This window comes from Balaenoptera ricei, chromosome 12 (genome assembly GCF_028023285.1).
Source record: "Balaenoptera ricei isolate mBalRic1 chromosome 12, mBalRic1.hap2, whole genome shotgun sequence".
In the NCBI taxonomy this organism is placed as follows: domain Eukaryota; kingdom Metazoa; phylum Chordata; class Mammalia; order Artiodactyla; family Balaenopteridae; genus Balaenoptera; species Balaenoptera ricei.
In genome coordinates, this window is record NC_082650.1 from 61,254,662 (window position 1) to 61,268,436 (window position 13,775).

General features: G+C 34.0%; 1 long non-coding RNA gene across 3 annotated transcripts in view; it reads right to left on the bottom strand.

Moving 5' to 3' along the window:
* The window catches only part of LOC132376356 (uncharacterized), a 1,138,994-nt gene that overhangs the window by 780,724 nt on the left and 344,495 nt on the right, over positions 1 to 13,775 (bottom strand). The window lies entirely within an intron of this gene.

A 13,775-nucleotide genomic window follows, 5' to 3' on the forward strand; every position in this document is an offset into this window, starting at 1 on the left:
TAAAAAAGAGTGAATGTATGTATATGTATAACTGATTCACTTTGCTGTACACCCAAAACTAACACAAACTAACGCACATTTTAAATCAACTATACTCCAATAAAAATTTTAAAATAAAATAAAAAATAAGAAAAATTAGATGTGTCACAGTTAACATCTAGAAACTCTACTAGTTCTATAAAATTACCAGGCATTTTAAATAATTACTACTAAGTATTATCAGTTATTAATGGTGATAAATAATTATCATTAATTCCTAATTTCTAAGAAATAAGTTTTAAATAACTTAAATATTATCTCAGCTGAAACATATTTGAAGATTTCATTGAAATTAATACGTTTCTTAATTTAACATATTCCCATTGCAGAATTATGTATTGTATATGTATAGGATGATGCACAGTATATATTTATTTTATTATCTCCTCATAAATCATCCCCTTCCCCCAGTTCCTTTTCAGTTGTTACTCTTTTCTGAACTGACTCCAATTTTCTGACGTCTTTCCAATATTGGACTTCCCAGAAATCTATGTGATGTTCCTGCTAGGTGCAGCTGTTCAGTGGCAGAATTTATTCTAAGGCAGTCAGATCCACAAAACGTCAGTTGAGTACAACAGTGTGGGCAAAGGTCCTGCAGTATGTCATACTGGCCAATTCTGGTAGGTCTAATTTCTTCTAAAGAGACCAACTACAGGAAGGAGGTTGAAGAGAAGGAATAGTGGAGAAAGGAAGCAGTTAGAGTGAGTGGGACATGGAAAAACAATAAAGAAAGCAAATTTCACTAATGACATACTTTAGCCATTTGAAGAATATTTTAATAATAAATGTTCTCTAGAACGTCTTCTTTCTAATCACTATTATTCTGCATACAAAACTACTTACATAGGATTTTTATAACTTTCAAAGATTATTATGTGGTCATTGGTTCATAGCTATTAAAAGTTGTTTTTTTCTTTTTGTTTTTACCTCCCTGTATTTTGGACCACCAATCATCTCCTCCCCAGTTGTCAGCCTCTCCTTTTTTCACCTTTACAACACTAGAATTTTTGCAACAGCAATTGAATTTCTCTTTCTAGCCTGTTAGTCCCTGTACTGACACCACATAAGCACACACACATGTGCACACACATACATTCATGCACTTCCCTTGTTTGTCCAATCTCCTCCATTTACACTCCTAATGTCTGCAATCTCAGTTGCTCAGACCCATATTTACAAAGAAAATGCACATCCAAATCTATGCAGCCTCTTTTTTCAATAAAGAGAAACTTTATATGAGTTCACCTGTTATACTACAACAACTTTTCAAAAAATTTTTCATCTTGTTATATAGTTGGACCTCCATTAGCCATCTAATTGAGGAAGAGAAAAAGGTATTCCACAGAATATTCAATATCAGTAGAAATAAGCTAATATAGTTCCTGAAGAACAAGAACCATATCTGATTTTCCCCTTCAGTGCCTGACCAATGTTCAGTGTCTGATAAATGTCTGTTGAATAAGTAAAATTAAGAGATCTAAGGAAGTCAAGAAAAAACTATTGAGAAACAGGTTACCATAGTGGTTAAAAACAGACTCTGGGCCCTAGTAAAATCCCATCTACACACTTACCACCTCAAGTGAGTTTCTGAACCTCTCTGTGCCTCAGTTTCCTCATCTGTAAAATGGGGGCAGCAATAGTAACTACTTCGTATGGTTATTTTGAGGAGTACATAAACTAATACATGTAGAGTATTTAGAACTTGGTAAGTATCATATACATGTCATACTTTTAGTGGAGTTTTCAATCTTCCCTTAATTAAAAAAAAAAAACTGACTCTTCTATACAACTCATTTGCCTATCATTTCTGGAGGAAAATGGCTGGGTCTATAAAGGTCATTCTTCCCTCACTTTCCTAACATTTTATGGAAACCACGTTTTTTTGAAATAAATTGTTTGCTCTGGGCTAAAATGGAGATACAAAGATGGCAAAATGTAGTGGTAAGTGAACTAATGGAGGAGCACATTTACTGAAGCAAGAGAGCAAATGGACCAGAAAATTATGTAAAGTGAGTTACAAGATATTCTATTTAGCCTAGTGCACAAAACATGGGGTGAGGAGTTAGAAGATTTAGGTTTGAGGTCCAACCCCGATACTTAGTAACCCCTTTATTTTGCACAGGTTAACCTTTCTTAGTATCATTTTTTTCACATGTCATTATGCCACAAACCATGCCACAGGGTTCTTGTGGTAATAAATAAAATAATTAAGTTAAAACATACATAAACCAAAAATTTAGTCTTATATACTAAATTCTGAATAATTTATATAAGGTATACTGGTCTTTTTCTTTCAACTTTTCTATTTAATTGATTCCCCAACTAATCTTGAAACAATACTAAACCTATTTAAATATTGTTCCTAACTCTTTTTAGACATATTATTTGCCACAATACATTACAAATACTAGAGTTAATAGACTATGGACTGCAGTTCTGTGAATCCAATTGTTATATTTCTTTATATAAGTCATTCATTTTTAATTAAACCTCTGTTCTACAAACATATTGCTGCACTTCAAAACAGAATGATTTTAGTAGTGTTTGACTTTCTTTGTCATGCATTAAATTGTGTCAAATCTTGATGAATAGCACAATCCAAGAGAAACAGGAAGGGCAATCTGTGAACACAATGTAGTGGCTCTGTTCAGGCATCCAACAATTGCACACCTATGAAGCGAAAGGCAAGGTACTAGGAGCAGGGGACCTAACATAGACAAGATCATCCTGGCCCTGACCTACACAGAGTGCAATCTAGTGAAGGAGATTTATAATTAAACAAGATATTATGAAAATCTGTAAGAATAAATGATATGATAAGGCAGTACAAATCATCTTTGGAAGCCAAAAGAAACATAATTTGGAATAAAAAAATCAGGGAAGGTCTCCTGGAGGAAGAAACTTCATGCCAAGATCTGAAGACAATCAGCCAGGGGGAAATAAAGATTATATGGCAGATTTAAAGAAGTAAAACATCCTGAATATTGGTAGCATAAAAAGTGATGGGGAAATGTCATAAATAGGAAAGCAGGAAATAGATTATAGACCTCCTGCAGATCAGGCTCAGGCACAGTGGAAATCCATTTAAATATATTAAACAGGAGCATGGTCTGATCAGATCTGTGTTTTAGGAGGCTAGCTTTGGCTACTTTATAAAATATGGATTGGTTTATGGAAGCTTTCTAAGAGCAAGATGGTTTTGAGAGAGCTCAACTGGGATTCTACTCCTGTATCCCAGGTGGGAAATGATAGTGGTTTTGACAAGGGTAATTGCAGTGGAAAGCATTACGATGGAAAAGGGTCTGAGCTTGATGATTCCCTCACTGATTCATTCAGCCATTCATTTAACCAGTACTTATTAAAAGCCTACTCGGTCAGGCAATGAGCTATTGCGTGAACACAGCCTTAGACAAGACATGGATGCCTTCATTTGTTTATAGTCTAACAGAATAATTAGGCAGGAACAACTAGCTTACTGCCATTTGAGAAATAAAATGGTTCCTTCCCTTGCACCTTTCACCAAAGTATATTTCCATCCAAGTGGAGATGTCCAACAGGTCACTAGATAAGGGGGCCTAGAATTCAGGAGAGAGGTTTGGGAATGATACATAGAGTAGGGAGCCCTCAGCACATGGATGACAATAAAAGATGATTCCAAGAAGAGAGGGCACAGTGACGTGAGGAGAGGAAACAGGACAAAGGAGTAAGGAATGCCAATATTTAAGGGCGGTGGGGGGAGCAGCCCTTAAAGAAATATGAGAAGCCATGGTTAAAAATGGAAAGAAAGTTAGGAGATTGTGGTGCCCTAGAAGCCAAGGAAAGAGATTTTCAAAAAGTAGACAGTGTTCCACAGTGTCAAATGCAACTGAGAAGTCAAAAGTGAGAATTTTCTAAGCATTGGATTTATTGCAACATAAGCCACTATGACCATGTGGAAAGTAGTTTCTATGAAATGGTAGATTGAACATGAAATTTTAGTGGACAGAAGTTAAGATCCTACATTTTGTAAATTAATATCATGTATGAATTTATAATATCAGAGAAATATTTGGCACAAACATCTTAACTACATGATTGTTTCCACAACTGCATTCTACCCTAGATTTGCTCTAGAGTGTCCATGTCCAATATGAAGACTGGTACCTAGAAATGAATAGGATTCCAGTTATGACCTGACCTGCATGAAATAGGGTGGAGCCATCACTTCTTTAATCTGTAAACTGTACTTTATTAGACATTGATATTACGAGAATTCTGATTAGTTTCTGTGGTAAAGACAGGTTGGTCCATGGGGAGCCAAGTCTCACTGGTAACTCATGAGAAGCTTGTTACCTTGTTATTGACTAAATCCTTTGTACGTTTATTACGCTCTTTCTCTATGACCCTTCATTTTTATGTTGCCATTTTATTCCTAATTAAATATTTTTATTACAGATTCAAACCATTGCTCAACTAGGATCTCTTTGGAGAAATAACATATTTATTTAACAAACACATTGTGGTTTTTACTATGCTAAGCAATGCTAAATTTTTTGTGGAGCTTCTTTCTATTCTGCCTTCTCATTACCTCTGAAAGTGATTAGCATGCAATTCATTGCCTTCATCCAAATCATTAATGAAGATATTGACCAAGGGATGACCAAAGACAGAGCCCATAGCACACCATCAAAAATCATCCTTCTTACAGACATCAATCCATTAAAAAGCATATTTAGGATATAACCACTCAATCAATAAGTTACTAATTTGCCTGCCTATGCTATCACATAAGATACATGTCCCCAGACTGTTCAATAGTTTAGCATCAGACACTCTTAAATGCCTTGTTGGACATTCATTACATTACACCAACTCTACCATGTTTCTTTGACTGGCCTGTGTAGTGAACATAGCAAAAATAGTAATAACCATAATATTTTAGTATAACTTGACCCAACTAGTTCATAGTGGTTATCACTTTATTTTCTGTCTATCCATGAATTATTTTAGATAATATAGAATGCCTTAAGGTAAAAACTGTAGGTCAAAAATGTACGTCTACAGTTTCTAGAGTTGCCTTTCTTTCTAAGTTTGAAAAATATACAAAAAATTGGAACACCAATCTTCCATAGCTTCAATTTTCTATGATAATATTGCCTGGAAATCCTATCAGTGTTCTGGGATTTAACTCATCTACATAAGGAAACATACATGTATTTAGATTACGTATTGTTCACAAAAATATGTTTAATTTTCTTAGGTTTAAATTTTCTCTAACTACACTATCTCCCATTTATTTCCAAAAAAGAGAAATGAACTTGATAGTCTTTCCACCTTCTCTCTGCTTTGGTACTTTATATTAGAGTTCCCTGGAAGTCCATACCATCTTTGTTGTGATGTTGAGGACTTTCCCCCCACAGTTTATTTAGAAAAATAGCAAGATTGTTTTACATTAGTATGCACTTGAATTCAACTTTCAGATATTTTTCCTAAGTTGCTTCTGTTTCAGAACAGTTTTTATTATGTCAGGAATAACTTGAATATCCCTGATGGACTTATTGGGAAGACTGCATTATCTATTATTCAGTAGGCTTGCTTGAGCTTCTCAAAGCCATTGCTCTGGATAATTAATAAATAAACCTGCCAATAAAATAATTCATGTGGAACCGACAACAAAGTAAATACATTTATTTGCCAAAATTTTCTAGCAGGAGCATTATTAAAGGAGGCACTATTATTTTCTTTTTAGTTGGCTTAGGATCCAACTTACCTAGTCCATCAAATAAAATACTTCTTTTCTGTTAAAGTCATCATAAGAGGACAGAGTGTAGCATTATTAAAAAGTGGTTCATTGCTTGTTATGGCAATACACCTTTGAAGGGCACAGAAATTATTTTAATTGGAGAAATTAGATGTTCTTTGTGTCCATATGGAGTGCTGAATTTAATGATTTGGTTGAATGGATGTCAGTGTTTCTGTTCAATCTTTCAATTAAACTAATATTAATCTTACATTTTCTAAAGAAAGCTTAATAGCACAAGATAACTGTGATATCTCCAGGACATACAGTAAGGTCACTGGATATAAATGAGCCCACATTGTTTTTCTGAATAATTTTGTAGCGAAGAGGGAAGCTGTGGAAATTGTAGTTATGTTAGCTTTTCTCCCTTTCAGTATCTTCAGACCAACACTAAAAGATTTAGCGAAGAGGGAAGCTGTGGAAATTGTAGTTATGTTAGCTTTTCTCCCTTTCAGTCTCTTCAGACCAACACTGAAAGATTTATGTCTTTCTTTTGTTACATTGTTATACCTGTAAAGTCCTCAGTTAATTTCTTGTTTTGTCTGTTTTAACTCACAAAAATCAAAATAGCCTTTCAACCAATGCTTTTTAATTTCTGGAAGGTCTATTAAAATTATAATGCCTTTCTTTGTTTTTCAAAACTAATTTGATGTGATTTGTACAATGTTTCAATCACATATCATCACACTAGGAAACAGATTGGGCATGCGTTTTCTTTAAGAATTATATGAAAATATAAAGTTATAAAATACTGAAATAATTTTACATTGCTCATAAAATTGTAAAATTTTGAGAGTGCTTCAGTTTGAAAATGATTGGGGTTCTAAAAACATGACTCAAAGAGGCTGTAAAATTACAAGGACACTTCAGCACTCTGTGAGCATTTCTATCCAGAGGTGATCGACAGCACAACTTGCTGAGCAATTTGCCTGGTATTTGTAGGAAAGCCTTGTTCTTTCAAACTGAAGAACTCTTAAAATTACGAAGAAACTCCAACATTTTTAAATTGCAGCATATAACATACATGCCCCCAAATCCAATACATTCTCTAAATAAAAACATTATTACTTTTAAAGTATAAAAGGCCTACCCACAACAGAACAACAATCTATCCCATCCAATTCCACTATAGCTGTTATGTCTCCCAATCTGGGATATTCTGACATGAGGAATTGTTCATCAAACAAGATTATGTAATTCTTTTAAACTCCTCTTGGGTTATTATTTTGAAATTATCTCTAAATTTCTTGCTAAGGATTCTGTGACCTTTGGAAGCCATTCTGAATTTAGATAAATTATGTGTACTTGTATATAAAATACAAACTATGTCTTCTCAAAAGTTATATTTGTAAATAAAGCTAAATGTTCAAGGAATGTATTAATTCCTCTGCGTCTATTTATACATCTATAAAATAGGGATAATAATGTCTACTTTAAAAGCCCATTGTGGAGTTTTGATACTTAAACAGCCTACTACACTGCCTGATATGTAGTAGATGTATAAAAAAATAGCTGCTATTTTGATATCATCATCATTATCACTATAATCATTGCAAACCTGAAGTTTCATGTTATATAGGAAATATTTGATTGCAATTGTAACTCTAATGCAAATTTTATCATCTTGAGCAGATTATTCACATTTTGGGGCCTTGTCATAAAATGTTAATAGTCGTTATTTATCTGGACTGTGGAATTTTTTTTCTGTTTAATTTTTTTCTTTTTCTCAACTGTGTTATCTGCTTTTTATGTTAAATACACATTACCTATACAAAATAAGAACAAATACCATGTACTATTTTGCAAAGCACACTTGGCACTTGTGTATTTACAAAACCACACTGACAGGCAACAGAGAGACAACTGTATGGTGTCTCTGGGGAAAATAAAAACAGAAGACAGCATTGAAAGAGATTCATAAGTTGCATAAGATACAGATGAAAAATGAAGATTATGAAACATCTCATGAGTCACAAATCCCTTCTATACCCTCAGACAAATGTGAGTTGGAAGGAAGACTTCTCTTCTCTATGTTTTCCACTATTACATCTCCAGGGGCTAGAACAGAAGATACTGAGGTAGAGACGGTGCTCAGACACTTTTGTTAAATGAATGGCTTGGATGAGGACTGGCATTCCAAGTCAGCTGGTGAGGCTCAGCTATGGAGAATGAGACTTGGGTCAAGATGTCTAAGCCAGGTCTTTTGATCCTAAGTCCCTTTTCTTTAAATCTTAAAGTCCATTTATCCCTAACAGCTGTATGGATAAGTAGCTGAAACTGAAAGAGAAAAAGGTGGTCCTGATGGGCCACCATTCAATAGAGGTGGAAGAGGTTACACAGAGAATTAGAGTGAAGGAAACTGGCTTAAACCTCTTGACCTAAATTATGTTCACCAATCCATTTTCTCCTGTGTGGCGATTATCAGGCACATGCACAGTAATTAATAAATTGTTCCTTTGTTCCTCATTAGACTACTGTTCTTTAACAGATCTTCTTTGAAAAGAAGCCTAGACAGAAGATGGAGTTACCGGCAGGACTTGAACTCCAACACATATTGTAAAAGCATCAAGGACAGGCATCCAGTTGAGAGGTGAAATAATTATTCGGAAAGAATCTCTGGAATGAGTCAAGACAGAGTTTTAAAAGGTGAGTAGGAGTAATTAGGTAAAGAGAAAGGGAGACTTTCCTGCTAAAAGATACCTCGACAAAGTGACAGAGACAAAGCATCATGTGAATAGGGAAACGGACAAGCAGGTTTAGAATGCTAAAGAATAATTTACAAGACAGAGAGGGATAAGAAATAAAACCCGTGGTACAGGCCAAATCATGAAGAGCTTTGATACCAAGCAAATGAACTTAGCCTCTACTCTATAAACAATGAAAAACCATTAAAGAAATCTAAAAAAGAGAGAATACCAGCAGTTAGGTAGGAGAGAGATAAAGCTGAAACAGGAAATCAGTTTGGAGACTGTAATAGTCAAAGACAAAAAAAAAAAAAAGAAAATCTGACTAAATTTGACTATCAATATATAAAAAATTGATGACTGTACCAATACATATTTAATCAAATTTTGACAATTTTGGAGTACCATTCTTGGAACCTTTGAATTTAATCCAAAGGGGAACTGAAAAGACATGATTCTAAAAAACATATAGAACCACAGAAGAATGTGGATTTTATGAGTTTACTGGACTGCACTGTCATTGGCAGCATAGTCTGAATTGGAGAAACTTTGGACCTGGGACTTTCTGTTCTACCAGAAACTAGGAATTCTACTGAGGTGTCAAGGCAAATGGCTGAAAACAGAGATGGGGTATCCAACACAACCGTGAAGGGATCTAATAACTGCTACTCCACGCTTTCATCAAATGACAAACTATGATTGTCTAATTGGTGGCATAATGATGACATCATCTGACTTTTCCATGCATTATTTTATTCCTTTGTATGATATTTGAAATGTCTGTGAGCAGTCATTGGCATGCTGGGTACCAATTTAAGAGCATGAACGTTTACATGAGGAATAGAAAACTTAAAAGAATCTATAATTATCTGGATTTTGTTTAGCAGATCTGAGGCCAAAACCCAGTTTAATTATTTATTTTGTCAGAGCCAATATTATATAAAACTGCTGGTGTGCCTCTGAAGATCACAACCAATCTCCCATTTTTTCATGTCCCATGGATAGGTCTGGATGTGTTTGTGAATTTGTTTTGTTTTATTTTAACAAGTCTTGTTCCAAATAAGAGCTGAGTCTATTGTCCTAGGCACACAGTGTAAACCTTACCTTTCTTAATATTTTATTTTTTAAAAATTGGCTTAAAATTAAACACTCATAAATAGTTTGATTCATGAAAGTAAATTTGAGGTTTTTTAAAAAAAATTATTAGAGTTAATTAACAGAATTTTTAGAAATTTTGTAACAATGTATACCATTTGAATTTCAGAATTTATCATAAAAGGCAAAGATTTGAGAAAATAATATAATTTCTTAAGGATAATAATATATGTTAGAATTCATACTTTGTGATAGAAAAGGAAGTCCTAAGTCCAGAATATCTCCAAATTTTTATTAGTAGTTAAATTTAGAGTCTATATTTCTAAAATAGGTGGAATATTTTATACAATTACTAAATGCAAAGCTATATTAGAGATAGGATTACTATTTTATGCAAGATTCACAATCTCTAAAATTTCCACTATCTCCTAACTGCTTAAAAAGCAATACAAATTGTTTTAAGTACACATAAATTGGTTGCAAACTAATTAACTCTTAAAATAATTAAAATTAAAACCGACAGAAAACTCAAAATAATAAACATTTTATTTTTAGAAAATCCATTCCTGTTAGAAATACATATATATGATATTTTCTACATTTCCATCTTCCTCTAATTCATCACTGTAAAACTTCACAGAATTTTTGATAGTCTGGTGTTCATTTACTACATTTCACATTTTCTTAAAACTCATTATCTCCACCATTATTTTAGCTGCTTACTGGAGAAAGCATGCAGACCCATCCCTGGGTATTTTCCTCATAAAGAAATAGAAATGTCTCAGATACTGAGAACGAAGCTGTGTGAAGATTCTGATTGTCTGTGATTTTTTTACACGTGACAGTAGTGTGACAGAATATGGTTTCCTTCTAAAATATCAGAGCCAAAAAGATCAAATGATTTATTTTAATTTTTCAAGATTATGTGGCACTTTTCTTCTCATACAAATGAGAAATCACAAAAATCACAGCTAAATATACACCTAAAATCTTAATATCATCTAAACACATATTGTATATAGATGTTGTTCCCATGAAATCTAAGAATGCCACTCCCTATTCTGTAGACATATTTGGAATTATTTCTTAAAAAAAAAAAAGAAAAGAAAGAAAGAGAAGAAAGCTTTTCTACACAAAGCTAATAAGCAAGAAATCTGTGTCATTTGTTTATAAATGCAACTGTGCATGATTTAACTCATCAAACAATCACTCATTCATGTTTATTGAACACCTATTATATGTAAATCATTGTTTCATAACCGAGACTTGGGAGTGCCTCAACCAAATCAATGATTCAACAGTGAAAGACAAGCCCAGAGGTGTACCAATTCTTTCTAGTTTTCTATACCCTAGATTTACATTCATGCTATTAAATTGGCCCCTGGCGTTATGAGATTTAATTAATCCATTAATTCTAAAATCACAATGAGATGTGTGTGTTACAAGATATTTGCTAGGGTGCCTAGGGGTTCATCCACAGTGTTTCATTCGTTATCTAATCTTTAGGATCCTCTCACATCCACAATTAAGGCAACAGGTGCCCTGATCTTTCAGAGACAAGATACACTAGCAGTTGCTGGGCTCAATTTCTTTAGTCATTCTAGGTTAAAGGGTATCATGATTCCCATCTCTCTATGAACCACAATTCTTACTAAACTTACTTCTTTGAATCCTCTAGGTTAATCACAAATATTTTACCTACTGCAGAGTAGCTTTTAGCCCAGCCTGTTTAATTTACACATGGCCTATACCAATTCTCCTAAGATGACTCATGTGGTTTGACTCAATTAACCACACTGTTCACCAAGCACTATAAAAGAAAGTCTGTTTATTTGCATGCTGTAAACCAAAAAACTCAAAATATGGAGATAGCACCCAACTGATCACTCCCAAATGTCTTACACTTGACCCTATAGCAGAATGTTCCTATAATGTGCATTTATACCCTTGAGCTGGATATGGTTTATAATTAATGCAGCAAAAATAGCAACTCTTGGATCATGATCCAGCTTCACAGGACCCTTATCTTCCTGTCCAGCAAAAGCTAGAAGAGAGTAAGGACAGAGGGCATTAACCAAGAAGGATATCTGTAAGATCCACTATAGCAGCTGTGATCTGAACAAGGTGTCTTCAGTTTACCCCAGTTCTTGACCCACATTGCTTATGGTGGTCTATCTCAGGAAGACTAGAGCAGTGTGTTATGGATATTGCAATGGGGAGGGAGAGTGGCTTATTTTCTCCTTAGCTCCAGCCTAAATATTAGCTCAATTGATCTATCTTACCTAAAGAGACAAGTTTTTACATAGGATTTTTGTCTCAGTCGTATTGTCTACCCCCCAATACATCTGCTATCCTTACTCTCAGAAGATGGCCTATTTCTCTGAAATAATAGAAACAATTAGCAGAAACCTTCCATAGACTTCCACTACCAAATCAACCCACTCATTTGCATCTAGGTACAGATACTCTGCCTTCCCTCCTTTTATTATGGCTGTGTTTTTGATGTTATTTAATTCTAACACCTTCACCTATGTATTAGATCCTATCTCTCTCACCTTCTCAAAGCTATTATTCTAGAAATTCTCCTCTTTATCCTGCACTATCAGTTTTTTCTCTTCTGGTTTATCCCAACAGCACAGAAATATGCTGTTATTTCCTCTTTCTTTAAAAACAAACAAAACATATGGTCAACTAATATTTGATGGGAAGCCAAGAATACTCAATGAAGAAAAGACAGTCTCTTTGATAAATGGTGGTGGGAAAATTGGATATTCACATGTAAAAGAATAAAACTAGATCCCTATTTTACACCACTCCCAAAACTTAACTCTAAATGGTTTAAAAACTTAAATGTAAGACTGGAAGCCATAAAACTCCTAGAAGAAAACATAGGGAAAAAAGCTCCCTGACATGAGTCTTGGCAATGATTATTTGGATATCACACCTCTAAAGCACAAGAAACAAAATAAAAAATAAGCAAATGGGACTATGTCAAACTAAAAAGCTTGCACAGCAAAAGAAATGATCAAAAAAATGAAAAGAAAACCTAAGGAATGAGAGAAAATACCTGCAAACCACATATCTGATAATGGGTTAATATCCAAAATATATAAAAACACATACAACTGAATAGCCAAAAAACAAATAATCCAACTAAATATGGGCAAAGGACCTGAATAGACATTTTTCCAAAGGAGATATATGAATTGCCAACAGGTACATGAAAAAGTACTCAAGATCATTAATCATAAGGGAAATGTAAATCAAACTACAATGAGATTTCACCTCACACCTGTTAGAATGGCCATCATCAAAAAGATAAGAGATAACAAATGCTGGCAAAGATGTGAAGAAAAGGGAATCCTTGTGCACTGTGGGTGCAATTTTAATTGTTACAACCACTATGGAAAACAGTATGGAGTTTCCTCAGAAAATCAAGAACTATCATGTGATCCCACTATTCCACTTCTGGGAATATATCTGACAGAAATGAAAACACTATGTTAAGAGATATCTGCACCCCATGTGCAGCCTTATTTACAGTAGCCAAGACATAGAAACAACTTAAGTGTCCATCAACAGATGAATGGATAAAAAAGTTGTGGTGTATATATCTGTACAATGCAATATTATTCAACCATAAAAAAGAAGGAAACCCTGACATTTGTGAAAACATGAATGGACCTTGAGGGCATTATGCTAAGTGAAATAAGACAGAGAAAGACAAATACTGTATGATCTCACTTATATATCAAATCAATTAAAAAAAAAAACTAATAGAAAAAGAGATCAGATTTGTGGTTACCAGAGGGAGAAAGGAGAAAGGGAATTGGATGAAGGTGGTCAAAAGGTACAAATTTCCAGTTTATAAGATAAATAAGCAGAGGGGATATAATATACAACATGATGATTATAGTTAACACTGCTATATGGTTAAGAGAGTAGACCCTACCAGTTCTCGTCACAAGGAAATTTTTTTTCCTTTTTTCTTTTTTTTTGGTATCTATATGAGATGATGGATGTGAACTGAACTGTGGTAATCATTTCATGATATATCAAAGTCAAGTCATTATGCTGCATACCTTAAACTTATATAATGCTGTATGTCTTTATACCTCAATAAAACTGGAAAACAAAACAAAACAAAAACACCAATTGACACCACTTTCTCTTTCCAG